The sequence below is a fragment of the Hemiscyllium ocellatum genome, chromosome 26 (genome assembly GCF_020745735.1).
Source record: "Hemiscyllium ocellatum isolate sHemOce1 chromosome 26, sHemOce1.pat.X.cur, whole genome shotgun sequence".
Classification (NCBI taxonomy): domain Eukaryota; kingdom Metazoa; phylum Chordata; class Chondrichthyes; order Orectolobiformes; family Hemiscylliidae; genus Hemiscyllium; species Hemiscyllium ocellatum.
Window position 1 is genome coordinate 39,525,564 of NC_083426.1, and position 13,720 is coordinate 39,539,283.

General features: G+C 40.2%; 1 protein-coding gene across 1 annotated transcript in view; it reads right to left on the reverse strand.

The window, feature by feature from the left end:
• LOC132828423 (peroxisome proliferator-activated receptor delta-like) overlaps window positions 1-7,888 on the reverse strand; it is a 92,267-nt gene extending 84,379 nt beyond the window's left edge. Inside the window, exon 1 of the mRNA XM_060845525.1 lies at window positions 7,753-7,888. The gene's annotated coding sequence lies outside the window, so the exon portion shown is untranslated. The remainder of the gene's footprint in view (window positions 1-7,752) is intronic.
• Between the last annotated feature and the right edge of the window lie 5,832 nt (window positions 7,889-13,720).

The window sequence follows — 13,720 nt, forward strand, 5'->3', positions numbered from 1 at the left end:
AACACTTACTGAAGCACTACTGCTTTACATTTGAGTGACATGTGTTTTGGTAAAGGCATTGGAGGTTTATTTACGCAACTACATATTGCAAGAAGTCATAAGATAGACTGCAAATATTTTCTGCCTGTCAGGAGATCTCAGCCTTAACCCTTAAGGGGGTTATACATTGTACATATTCACGAACAATAAAACACACAAGTGTTAAAAAGGCTACAAGGAAAATTTAGTACTGTATTAATTACATTGTGACCTTCTGAATCAATTAAATTATGATTAGTGGCTTGAAAACTTATCATAATGATTTGATGTTTTACTCAATATTAGACGATAATATTGTTAAAACTAATGAGCATAATATATTATAAAATCTCTTTTAAAATCATGAATTTTAAAAAAATCTCTAAACATGAAACAGATTTTTAAATATTTGTTTATAGTTTTATTATAGAAAAGAGATACGTTATAAAATATCTATTAAGCTCAGAAGCCCAAATTCACTTGCTCTGTGGAACAGAAGTGTAAGATTTAACACTTGTACATGTATAATAATGTTAGATCCCACAACACACCAAACCTTTTCTCATTTAATCTATCTAGTGCAGCTGGGTATCAACCTTAGTAAATAATAAAACATTGCTGGTGGTATGAGGCATTCTTTTTGGTTCTGGAAAACTAGGAGTGAATCAAAATTTTCTAATCTAGACATTGGAAAATTCAGGTTCAGCTTTGGATAAAGCAGGCTCAGATTCAGGGTGGCACATTTGCATACGTTGCGACATTTCTCATGTAAAATGTACTTCGGTCTTTATACAAAGATAAGTGTTTTTAACAATTCCATTGATATAAAACATTTAAGCACACTTCCATCTCAGTTAAAAGGAAGAAAATCAAAAGTTTAGTTTGCCCAAATGTGACCATATATAAATAATTTCATACTTGTATTCAGCTATTTAAAACTATTTCCAAAATGTTTATGCAACACGTTTCAATAAGAGCTATTCTTGAAATACCATTTCAATATCAATTTTAAACAGTGTTTTATATGGCAATTTCAAGTCAAATTAATAACATAAAACAGTACAGGCCATTCAGCCCACAATATTATGCCAACCAATTTCAGAAAATAATAGCTCACCAAAGATCTCTGTGCATTCAAGCTCAAAGAGCTTTGGAACAGGAATACAACTGAAACTGTTCTATGAATTGAGCTACTGGATCCAGTTCAAGAATCATCTAAGTGTTTGTAGAACTGAGCTTCCCATTTGACTTAGTCTGGTAAAATTTCAAGCACATAATGATCACCAAGACCGAGACATAGTGCTAAAATGGAACAGAACCCTTATTTTCACATTCAGCACAGTAACTATTTGTATCACCATAAAAGAGCAACCTATAATGTAAATACGTCCACAAACCAATAATGAACACCCAATTATATAACAACAAATAGCAACTATTATAATTTTATCTCATAAGCATATTTAGCAGGATGAAACAACAGATACACCTGTTTTAGAATAATTATGATTATACTGTTCACAGCTCCGGTAAGGGGGCAACAATCATTCCATTTACTTAGAAATTTTATCCATTCTCCTGAAACTAATATCTTACAAACATTTATAAATCAAAAGACTTAACCGTCTTACAATGACCTCATTTCTCTTTCTTATTTAAAATACGGTTGCTTAAATTTTTGATCTCCTAAACATTTGCTTCTGGTAATTTACAAAACTACGTATCATCTTATTTCACACTTAGTTATTAGACAAAACGATTCTCCTCTCAGTATTGTTCAGGCTAGAGGATCTAACAAATTGAAGCCAAACTGTAGAGCAGTTGAAATTCGGTATTGAACTTTTAACAGGATGTAAACTGTTTCAAACACTAGCTTCTACATGTTGACCATTAACTGCATTATTTTTGGGGCAAAGGAATTTAAAACATTTTCAGAGGCTTCAGGCTGAATATCTACAAAACAGACTGTTCAAACATTGGGTGCAATATGGCTCATAATGGCCAATGGGTGGGAGCAAATTTTGGCAGGTCCAGTACAAGCATCACATTTAAAGGCATCTTAGCAGTCTTCCTGCCAGCCACACAAAAGGAGGGCACTAGAAAGGGTACAGAACAAGAGAGGTCAAGCATGAACAGCTGAATGTAATTAGATAGCACCAATGTCCAGTGACTCCTCATTGAAGGTGCTCCCACCAGGAATGCAGATCTCTTGGCCTTACTGACCTGACTGCTATGATTACTTATGTTTTATCCTGCCATCGGTTGCATGGGATGTCCCACGATTGATGCAGCAATGAGCAACCGCCTGAAATATCCTATAAATATTTCCAGAAGACAGTTCAATTGAGCTTTGAAACTAAAACATTAAGCACCACAGTTACCTTCACCACCACACACAACTTTTCCTTGAGCACTCCAAACGGGTTTGTTACTGCCTAACTGCAAAGAATGAATCTTTGGAGGCACAAGTGTTCTGGCATTTTCATGAAACAGAATCTCTCTCAGTGATGACAGCATCACTGGCAAGGCCAGAATTTGCTGTCCATGTCCAGTTACTTTGAGAACAAGATGGTGAGCTGTTTTGTTTGAGCCATTGCAGTTCACCTGCTGTAGGTACACTCATTGGAAGAGAGTTCAAGATTTTGACCAGTGGCAGTGAAGGAATAGCAAGATGAGAATTTGCATATTATAATATTCGCTTGCACGTACTGTCCTTATTCTCTTAAAGGGAAGAGGTTTCAGATTTGGAAAGTGCTGTTAAAGGATGCTTGACAAGTTGCTGCAGTATGCCTTGCATACACAGTGCTGCTGGTGATGTACATCAGTGGGAGATGGTGTCAAAGTTGAATATAATGGATTGGCTGCCAATGAATTAGGTTCTTCTGTCTTAGATGGTCCAAGTTTTGTGAATATTTTTGGAACTGCATATTTAGGAAAGTGGAAATTCCAGCACACCTCAACTTATACCTTGTAGATAGTATATAAATTTTGGAGAATCAGGAAGTAATTAAGTGCTGCAAAATCTCCAGCATCAGATCCACAGTTGTAGGTACAGTAATTATAAGCTGGACCATAGGTTAACTGAATGGTAATTCTAACATCCAAATAGTCTGCTACACTTTTCACCTGGATAGTGCCTCCTACCACCAACAGCCTGCATTCTTAGTCCTGTGCAAACCCCTCATCTGCACTGCCTTGCACTACCATGAGATTGCTGTTCTTCTATCTATTGCAGGCCCATTCCATGTAGCTGCATCTGGCACTCACCGCTACTCTTCTCTCCAACTATACATCGTCTCAGAATTAGATCCCTCAAGGTTCAAAATCTCTCAAAACCGCCTGCAATAAATGATGTAAAACTGGGAGCACTTCGTTCCCTTGCCCAAATTTTTCTTTTAAAAAAAATTCATTTGAAAATATTGCTTAACACAATGGCTTCCATCCTCTAGTAACCATTCAACTGCCATTGATGTGTCACGGTCTTTCAGGTGGCAAGCTCTGCTCTCCTTGGGACCCATGCACCCCAGTTAAAATTTGAAGTTATTTTACTGAGTTTTGAGAAGATTTGTAGCTCAGGTTGAGCTTCTGGATGTAGGTTTGCTCACTGAGCTGGAACGTTCATTTCCAGATGTTTCATCACCCTACTAAGTAACATCTTCAGTGGGCCTCCGGGCGAAGCACTGCCAATTAAAGCAGAAAATGGGAATAAAACCAAAAATCTGAATCTCACTATCAAATTAAAATAATACTGATACAAACATGTTTGAAAGTTCAGTATTTTAAGAGGACTGAGTGAATTGAAATTCTATACCCATTATGATTTCTAATTGCCCATACCAAACTCTGAAGAAGGGCTCATGCCCGAAACATCGATTCTCCTGCTCCTTGGATGCTGCCTAACTTGCTGCGCTTTTCCAGCTGCTCTGATCTCCAGCATCTGCAGTCCTCACTTTCTCCCCATACCAAACTCACTTTGGTGCAATGAATGAACTGTCAAAGGCAGTTTTCTAAAGGAACAGGTGCACATGAATTACACTTTTACATCTTCTGTTTTTTAAAAAACAGGATTCTTTCAACAAAATGGTTGCCCCATTTCCCAAGCAATCTCTTTAGTCTCTGCTTCTTGGCTTACCAGCATCTTTTCCCATTTCATATTATCTTAAAATCTGTGCACTTGCAAGTCAATTTCAAACAAACTTATACCAACTGACAATCAATATCAGTACCAATTTAACACATTTTCTGCAAAGAGGAATTGCAAAGATATTTTTGAAGTTACCACTTTTTATGTTCACCTCTGCACTGCAAAACAATTTCCACTGTAAAATATATATATTATTTGGCCTCCTTGTTATCACAGCAAGATCTCTTGCAATACACAGTGGCAAAGGAAGCATTCTGTCGCTCTTCTGGTTGCGATTTAATGAACTCTAAGTGATGTTTGTACCACCCTTCATCTTATTTTCATAATCTTTAATATTACATGCATGATGCGCAATTCAAATGCACTCATTCAAGGCTACCTTGGTAATGGATTAAAGATAATCAGTACTCCCACAACAAGGGAAGGAAATGGTCTGTTTTCTGAGGTTTTCTGCCCTGACAATATAGATGGGCAACAAGAATATCATATAGTAGCCAAATTAGACTTTATTTACCTGAAAATATCATTGCACAGAATAAAATAACTCAGTTTAGCTAGTTGATTCTAACTGCACATTCTTTACATTATGTATCTGTTTAAAAAAACAAATCACAAATGCAATTCAATTGCATTTAAAAATCATTAACATATTTAATAATATCTGCACTTTAGCAATTAATCAACTATAAAAGTTACTTACACTTTCGTAAAAATTTGGACAGCATTGATTTGACTTTAAAAATTGTGACTGCAACAACTATATGAATGTTAGTCATTGGATACCAGAATAGTTCAAAGTGTGTTCTTGTTACCAACTGAACACCCAGCCCACTTTCAGAAAAACAACAGGTTTACTTGGAACTACTAGCTTTCAGGGTGCTGCTCCATCAGGTAACTAGTGGGGCAGGATCATAAAACACAGAATTTATAGCAAAAGATCACAGTATCATGCAATTAAAGTGATATATTATACAAACCTAGACAGCTGTTGAGTCTTTCATTTTTTTTTAAGTGGGTTGCAGGTTTCAGTTCATTAATACATAAATCTCAGAACTCCTTTTAAGTCACATTCGACATGTCTTTTTATAAAACCTTAAGTTATCTCAACTCAGGCAATTAATTAAAAGTGTGAGGTTCGAGTCTGCCAATATCCCAATCTTGAGTCAGACTGGTTCTATTTCTAAAGTAGAAATTTATAAAATGTTATATGGATTGACGGCCTATAGGTCGTGCTTTTTGAACAAAAATAGAATGTATCTGCAAATGCAAATTCACTCCATGGACCTCATACGTGCATGCACATGTGAATGCATGCAGGTGAGCATGAGTACACACAAGAGAGTGTGTGCTTGCATGTGATGGAGTATAAGCCTGTGAGAGGATGTATGCTGGGTGTGAATGTGGGAGGTGTATGTGTATGCGTCTGAGAAAGAGTCTGCATGAGTGTGAGAGTATGTAAGAATGTATGTATGTAAGAGAGAGAAAGCGAAAGAGAACAATCGATAGATCGATAGATGGTGTAGTGGGGTCATCTGAAGTGTGACATGAACCAAAGTTCCTGGTTGAGGCCATCTTCACGGGTACTGAACTTAGCTATCAGCTTCTGCTTAGCCACTCTGCGTTGTTGCATATCTCAAAGTCCACCTTGGAGATTGGTCACCCAAAGATCCGAGGCCGAATGTCCACGACCACCGAAGACTTAACAGCAATCTAGGTTTGTTCAATACATCATTTTAATTGCATGACACGGTGACCTTTTACTATAAATTCTGTGTCTTATGATTCAACCCCACTAGTTATCTGAAGGAGCAGCATTCTGAAAGCTAGTACTTCCAAATAAACCTGTTCGACTGTATCCTGGTAAGAGAAACTGAAGACTGCAGATGCTGGAGATCAGAGTTGAACGTGGTGCTGGAAAAGCATAGTCAGTCAGGCAGCATCCGATGAGCAGGAGAACCGACATTTCAGGCACAAGCCCTTCATCAGGAATAAGACTCATTCCTGATGAAGGGCTTATGCCCGAAACTCCTGCTCCTCGGATGCTGTCTGACCAGCTGGACTATAACCTGGTGTTGTGTAATTTTTAACTTTGTCCACCTCAGTCCAACACCAGCACCTCCACATCAAAGAAGCAAAGCAGTTGAGAAAGGGTAAAGACGTGAGAGCCAGAAGAAAGCTCCTAGTCAACCAGGGACTGACCTTTTCTCTGTCAGTGTTGTTTCTCCTTAATCTTTCACCTTCCCTTTCTACTTCTTTAAATATGGACAGGATTTTACTTTTATTTCTTACATCGCCTTTCTCTACTGTAGGGCTCCATGCTATGAAGGACTAATAATGTATATAATTTTGGTTCAAAACAACTTATTGTTTCATAATATACTTGTCAGCTCCCACTAATTCAGAGATCACAAACTTTGCTGTTATGTCCAACTTCTAGAATAAAACTACAATAAACCATGTATGAAAGCCTACCTCGGGACCTACTACAAACAGTTCAAAGGAATACGAAGTAGAGTGATCCACTCCACCCACCTCCCTGACCTATCACCTTCATCCACTGCCCCACTCACCTATTGTACTCTATGCTACTTTCTCCCCACCCCCACCAGCTTATCTCTCCACCCTTCAGACGCTCTGTCTTTATGCCTGATGAAGGGATTTTGCCCGAAATGTCAATTTTACTGCTCCTCGGATGCTGCCTGAACTGCTGTGCTCTTCCAGCACCACTAATCCAGAATCTGGTTTCCAGCATCTGCAGTCATTGTTTTTACCTTGATGTTAAATTGCACAGTTACTTAAATGTCAATGTTCTATGGTTTACTACTACGCTAATCTGGCTAAACTAGGAGAGGAGGGCTTTCAGTTTGTCGCTTTTATGCTATACAGAAGAGGGCAAGAATAGGGGAAAGAAAACGGGCACAACTGTGCAGAGAGGGGAGGCAGATAAGTTACCATAGGGAAGAGACACAACGTGTAGACAGGTTAGGAGAGGATAGCTGAGGGGATAGAGAGAGCAACTAAGAAATGGGAAGGGGGAGCCTATCACAAAAGTGGACGAGGGGCAGGGGAGCTGGCAGCGGGGCCGGACTAGACCAGACAACAAATGCTAATTAAAATTAGGAGTTGCAGGCGTTGTTGATCACTTTCTCCGCCGGTGACTAGGCTCTCACCTTGCCCTAGTCTGCACCCGCGACGGCCGCAAAACTTGAGAGAGTAGCGCCCTCATAGTTAGGAGTGGCCAACCCAACATCTGGGGAAGGGGAGGACAACAGGGAACGCTGCTTCCCCCCACCCACCCCACATCACCAAGTCCCCCAGCTACAGATTCAGCAGCAACAGATTCCGATCCATACACACCCCAAGCACGGGGGTGGGGGGGGGGCGCATTCCTGGCTGACAGCACCATCAGGCAATGGGATGCCCGGTATCTGACAGCAAGGACCAATCAGAGTGGACAAGAGGCGGGCCTTCCTGCGCAGGCACCCACCGGGCTGTCCGGTGAGTTTGCCAATCCTCCTTCCTGTTTGAGAGAATCTTTTCATGTCAACACTGAACAGGGAGAGACAAAGCCTCAAGTTGGCGGAACTCACTCGCAACATTTCATCGGTCGGTTTCTCCCTCGCTCGCCCAGCAGCCGTTGCTCGCCCCACTTTTTGAAGCGCCTCAAAGTTCTCTCCGTTAATGTTTACGTGCGCAGCGGCTCGAGCGGTGACAGCGCCACTGACGTCACACGGCGTGACCGCCTCGCGCCACTCTCACGCGCCATGACGTCAGTGGGCGGGACTCTACCTTGTGTGACGTCACGACATCCTGAAAGGGGCCGTTCAGCCCGGCAGAGGCGGTCTGTTTTCTGCGTGGCAATTAGCAACGTCAGTTTCGTAGCCAAGCGGGATTTATTTTCCTCAGATCCACATTCAAGTCATTAGTATCTGTTGTAAATAATAACGGCTGGATCGTTGATACGTGTGGCATTCAGTTGGTTTGAGGTTGTCATCTTGAAAATGCCCCCCTTAATCCAAATGTTCTGTATTCTATTAGTTAAGAAACGTCTGTCCATGTTAATGTACTGTCTATAACACCAAGGGACCTTAAGTAGGCTTAGGTATGGTACTTTATCAATTGGCTTTTGCAATCCAAATATATTACATCCACTGCTTTCCCTTTGTCCATCCTGCTTATTACTCAATGAATTTTGTCCTTAATAAAACCATGCTGTCTCTGTTTAATCATCTCACATATTTCTAAATGGTCTACCATTACATCATGTGTAATAAGTTAAAAATCACACAACACCAGGTTATAGTCGAACAGGTTTACTTGGAAGCACACTAGCTTTCGGAGCGATGCTCCTTCATCAGTTTGCTTCCAATTAAACCTGTTGGACTATAACCTGATGTTGTGTGATTTTTAACTTTGTACACCCCCAGTCCAACACTGGAATCTCCAAATCATCCTGTGTAATAGACTTTCACATTTTCCCAATAACAGATATGAAGCCATTCTGGCCTATCATAACCTGTTTTTTGTCTCCTTCCTTTTTTAAATAAGGGTGTTTCATTGTCAGTTTTCCAATCCTCTGCGACTTTTCCAGAATACAAGGATTCCAGGAAAATTACTACTAGTGCATCCGTTATCTCTGTAGATATTTATTTTGTTACCTCAGGATGCATCCTCTCAGGTTCAGGGGGACCATATAGTCTTTAGGTCCATTAGCACGTTTTCTCTAATGATAATTATTATATTGCTTTCCTATCCTCCTTTTGCCCCTTGAGCATTGAGTAACTATGCTATATGTGTATTCTACTGTGATGCGATTCAAAGTATTTATTCATATTCTCTGCCATTTCCTGGTTCCCCCTTATTATTTTCCCAGCCCCATTCTGTAAAGGGCCTGTGTTCATTTTGGCTTCACTCTTTTATTTAAAGAAGCACTTGCTGTCTGTCTTGATATTACTTCCAAGTTTACTGTAAAATTTTTTTTTTATTTGTATTTTGTTGATTTTTAAAACTTTATCAAACCTCTAGTGTACCAATGCACTTTGCCAATTGTATGTTTATTCCTGCACTCTGATACTGTTGATGACTTTCCTGGTTGACCATAGCTAGGTGAAATATTTCCTAAAATCCTTCTTCCTCTCTGGAATTGGTTTTTACTGTGAGCCATGAACTATTTTCTCAAATGTCTGTCATTGTTCCTCAACTGTCTTTGTGCTAAACCCCTTTAGAGCCCACTGAGCCAACTCATTTGCTGTATTTAAGCTTCTACCATTTCTAACCCAAGTTCCCCCACCCCCCACCTTTCAAACTATTTAAAAATGTCACCATTTCCAATGTTTTTTTTCTCTGACATAATTTCTTAAAACTGCATCATCCTGAAATTCACAGCATCCCGGAGGTCCTCTTGAAAAGGGCAGTCTTGAGGGGTAATTCCTTCAGGAACTGTAGTGAAGCCCAAACACCAGACCATGCCAGCTTGATCTGAGGTTGCCACCCGGGTTACTGCAGTCTTGGCTGCCCGATATCAGAGGCTGACTTTGACCTACGATGCCATGAACCCAGAGTGAAGACTAACCCCCTTGACTTGACTGAGCACTACTGACAACAAGGACTGACTTAATGTCTGCACCAAATGGAGTACAATACAGCAGTAAAATGAGCCTGGTGTCTCTGGATCAGGGGCCAAAATGCAAAAAAAAGCACTGCATATCAGAGGCAGAGTTGGAGGAACCAGACCTGGTGTGAAAACAGGGAAATGAAAGGGCCTACATCCCAGGACTTAAAAGGGTAAGGATGAAGTGATCAGAACAAGGTCAGCCATGGACGATGATTGAAAAGCTACAAGCATCTTTTGCAATGCTCCCCCAAGTGTTGGTCACAGACAAGGGGCCATCATTTACTAGCAGGAAATTCAAGTATTTCCTGAAGTCAAATGGCAATTGGCATGTATGAACAGCTCCACACCAATGGCTTGGCAGAGAGAGCAGTACAAACTTTGAAGGCAGACTTAAAGGAACAGTCTACAGCTTCACTCAATAACAAACTGTCCTAGTCCCTGTTTGATTATAGGACCCCACCTCACGCACTTATAGGGATAGCTCCAGCAGAGTTGCTAATAAGGAGAAGACTCTGCACCTGGTTAAATCTGATTTTCCCAAATGTAGGGGGCACGGTGAAATGGCGGCAGAAATGCCAATGCTGGACACAAACCGCCTCTAAGCAAGAAAGGCAGTTTACTTCAGGGGATGAAGTTTAGCATAGGAACCACAGGAATGACCCTGCAAGGGATTTTAAAAAATATATCCATCAAAGATGGTTTAACATATAGATATAAACAGGAGTGTCAGGGGTTCTGCTCACTCTAAGTGCCAACTCTGAGCTAACCGAATCAGTGTCAGATACTTTACACATGTAAATAAAGGGTGACTTTGTGAGAGGATACCAGCCTTTGTGGAGTTATTTCACACAGCAGTATAAGGCAGAGATGCCATGAGCATCCAGGTAGGCTCAGAGTGAATGAGTGCAATGACAGCAAGCAAAAGAGCTCAGATATACAGCCTAGGTGAGCTGGGTGCGTGTCCCTGAACACACAGAGTCCTTGCTGCACCATTATAATGAGAGTTACTGGTGCAGTCAGCACCACTGGATGGAACAGAAACATTATTTCTCATCAGAATGCAGGTGGCTCAGGTGAAATTAATAGCCTGGCACTTTTTCTGGGTCGAAAAGTGTGGCGCTGGAAACGCACAGCAGGTCAGGCAGCATCCGAAGAGCAGGAGAAATGATGTTTTGGGTGTAAGCCCTTCATCAGGACATTTTTCTGGTTGTCAGACAATAAAGGGGAGACTCCCCAAAAGATTTTTTGGGGAGTCTCCTGTGCCTATCAGAAGCATTTACCTACATCATCTTATCCCTCTTAAACCCTTCTCCACAGTCTCTCAGACAAAGTTCTCTAATCTGCCTCAATCCACTCACTAGGGCCAGACAACCAGTTCTGGCAAATAACCCTGAATTGCCTTCAGACTGCTTCTATTTCCTCCTTGTTTTTGGGTTCTGCTTGTAGTCCCAGCAGTGGTCATTGCTCAAACCTTACACCGCTGGGACTACAGGGCCACCAGGCAATCTAATGGGACCTTGGATGTCATCTCCAGGTATGGGGGTGAAAGGGAAAGTCTCACCTTGAGCGAATTAATACACTGTCAAATGTAAAGTGGCTGCAGGACAGTTGGCTTTTTCATGGGTGAGCTCCAGACTAATTTATTAGTGAGAGATGGGGAACGTCACTCCATAAAATCTAGCCCAGGGACAGCATGGTGGCTCAGTGGTTAGCACTGCTGATTCCAGCCTCGGGCGACTGTCTGTGTGGACTTTATACATTCTTCCCATGTCTGTGTGGGTTTGTTCCGGGTGCTCCGGTTTCCTACTCCAGTCCAAAGATGTGCAGGTTAGGTGAATTGGCCATGTTAAATTGTCCATAGTGTTCAGGGATGCGTAGGTTAGATGTATTAGTCAGGAGTAAAAATGTAGAATATTAAGGTAGCAGAATGGGTTTGAGTGGGTTACTCTTAGAGGGTTAGTGTGGACCCTTTGGGCCAAATGGCCTGTTTCCATATAATAGGGATTCTCTGATAAAAGCCTAAATCAGCGTCACTTTCATTGAATAATGCAAGAGATTTTTAAAAACATATCCATCAAAGATGGTTTAACATCTCAGTTAGTGTGTATGTGTCCCGAAATTGCGTTATTGAAACCACAATCTTTCAACTCAGGAAAAGTGCTCTTACTTGCTATGGCTAACACCAAGTGAGAGAAATGAAAGACATAGAGAATATTTACAAGATGTAGCTTAAAGGGGAATAGCTGGTGGGTATGCAGATGTAAAAGAAGCTTGAAAAATGACTTTGAACTTCATTCTATTTGAACTGAGAAAAAAGATGCCAATTGTCTTCTCTGTATGCCCAATGTTCCTTGTGTATCCACTTCTAATAATTAACTATATTTTATTGAGGATTGCACAGCTTTTAGAGCTGGTTTCCATAATCATAATTAATCCACTAAAATTTCATAAAGAAACAATAGCACTTTAAATTAATTAAGTGAATTTTTCTATACCTTCTGTTTCTGTTTAGATTTATTTATTGAACAAATAGTGAAACAGAGGGACAATGGAAAGATCTAAACTTTGGTGAAATTCTACACCAAGCATAACTCGGTTGAAATTTTAATAAAAAGGTAAATTTACCAAAATTCAAGTGTTCTGAATTTCCCAAAGTTAGGATGAGCCTGGAGGTGTTTACTAATTAAAAGTATGTTATTGTGTTTGATCAAAATTCTAGTGCTTAGACACTTCTATTTCTAGTGTTGTACAGAAGTTTGCACCAAATACAGTATTGCAGTTAATGTAAAAGTAGTGCTACTTACAGGAGTATAAATTAAACCACCAAAAATTTAACAAGTAAGAACCACATATATAGGAAGGCTTCTTAAAGTTTCACTTATAATTAGTATTCATGACGCAACTTCTCTGGTCAATTGTGATGATGGTTAAGCTACAAATGTGATTTATATTAAGTTGTACTTGCATATTATTGTTACTGAACACATTATAGCTGGGAGTAATACATTTTTGCTATTGTTCTGTTTGTCTGACATCTATAATTAGCATTTTATGTTGTAGCTTCTCGGAAGGAAATGGATAGCAAACTGCACTTTGGTTGTCCCCACCCCACCGAGTGTAACCTTGTGTTTGTAATTATAAATCCTGCTGTCTCAAACCCAACATACAATAGTTCATGTTCTGCCTCAATGATTTATTTTCTTCACATAAATTCATTCAGAGTAAGCAACATTTCTGTACTTTAAATTTCAGCCTTCTTAAATGACAAGAACAACAGCACTTAGGCCAGGAGGTGGACTACATGCATACACCAAACACATCTCCACTATTCACCACCTTTCCCTTTCAAAATTCTGAAAACAACATGTTCATTCTTCAACTTACTCCCAACACCTGTTCCCCTTTCCATGGCACTTCCTTATGCAAATACAGGAAACATAACACCTACTCCTATACTACTTCTCTTCCCGCAGTTCCAGAACTTCACACTCTTTCCAGCTGAAGCAGCAATTTACTTGTCCTTTTTGACAATATTTGATACTCTTGCTGCAGTCTCATTTGCACTACAGATACCAAATGCAAACTGCTTTCCTGAGCATCTCTGTCCTGGTTTCTGGTAAGACTTTGAAACAACAAAGCAACCATAATACACCAATATGAAAGAAAAATACTGCAGATGCTGGAAAACTGAAATGAAAGAAAAACTTTTACTGAAGAAATACAGCAGGTCTGAAGGCATTTGTGGTGAAGGATACAGAAATAACATTTCGAGTCCCAAGTGATTCGTCTTCAGAACTGAAGAGAGAGAGATGAAAAAGTGAGGGGTTTCATCCTGGAGAAAGAGGTGGAAGAAGTCAGTGTAACTGGTGGGAAGGTAAATGGAAGGTTAGAGGCTGAGGGAGATTAAAGATCATAGGTGTCACAGAATAAAAGGCTATACGAGT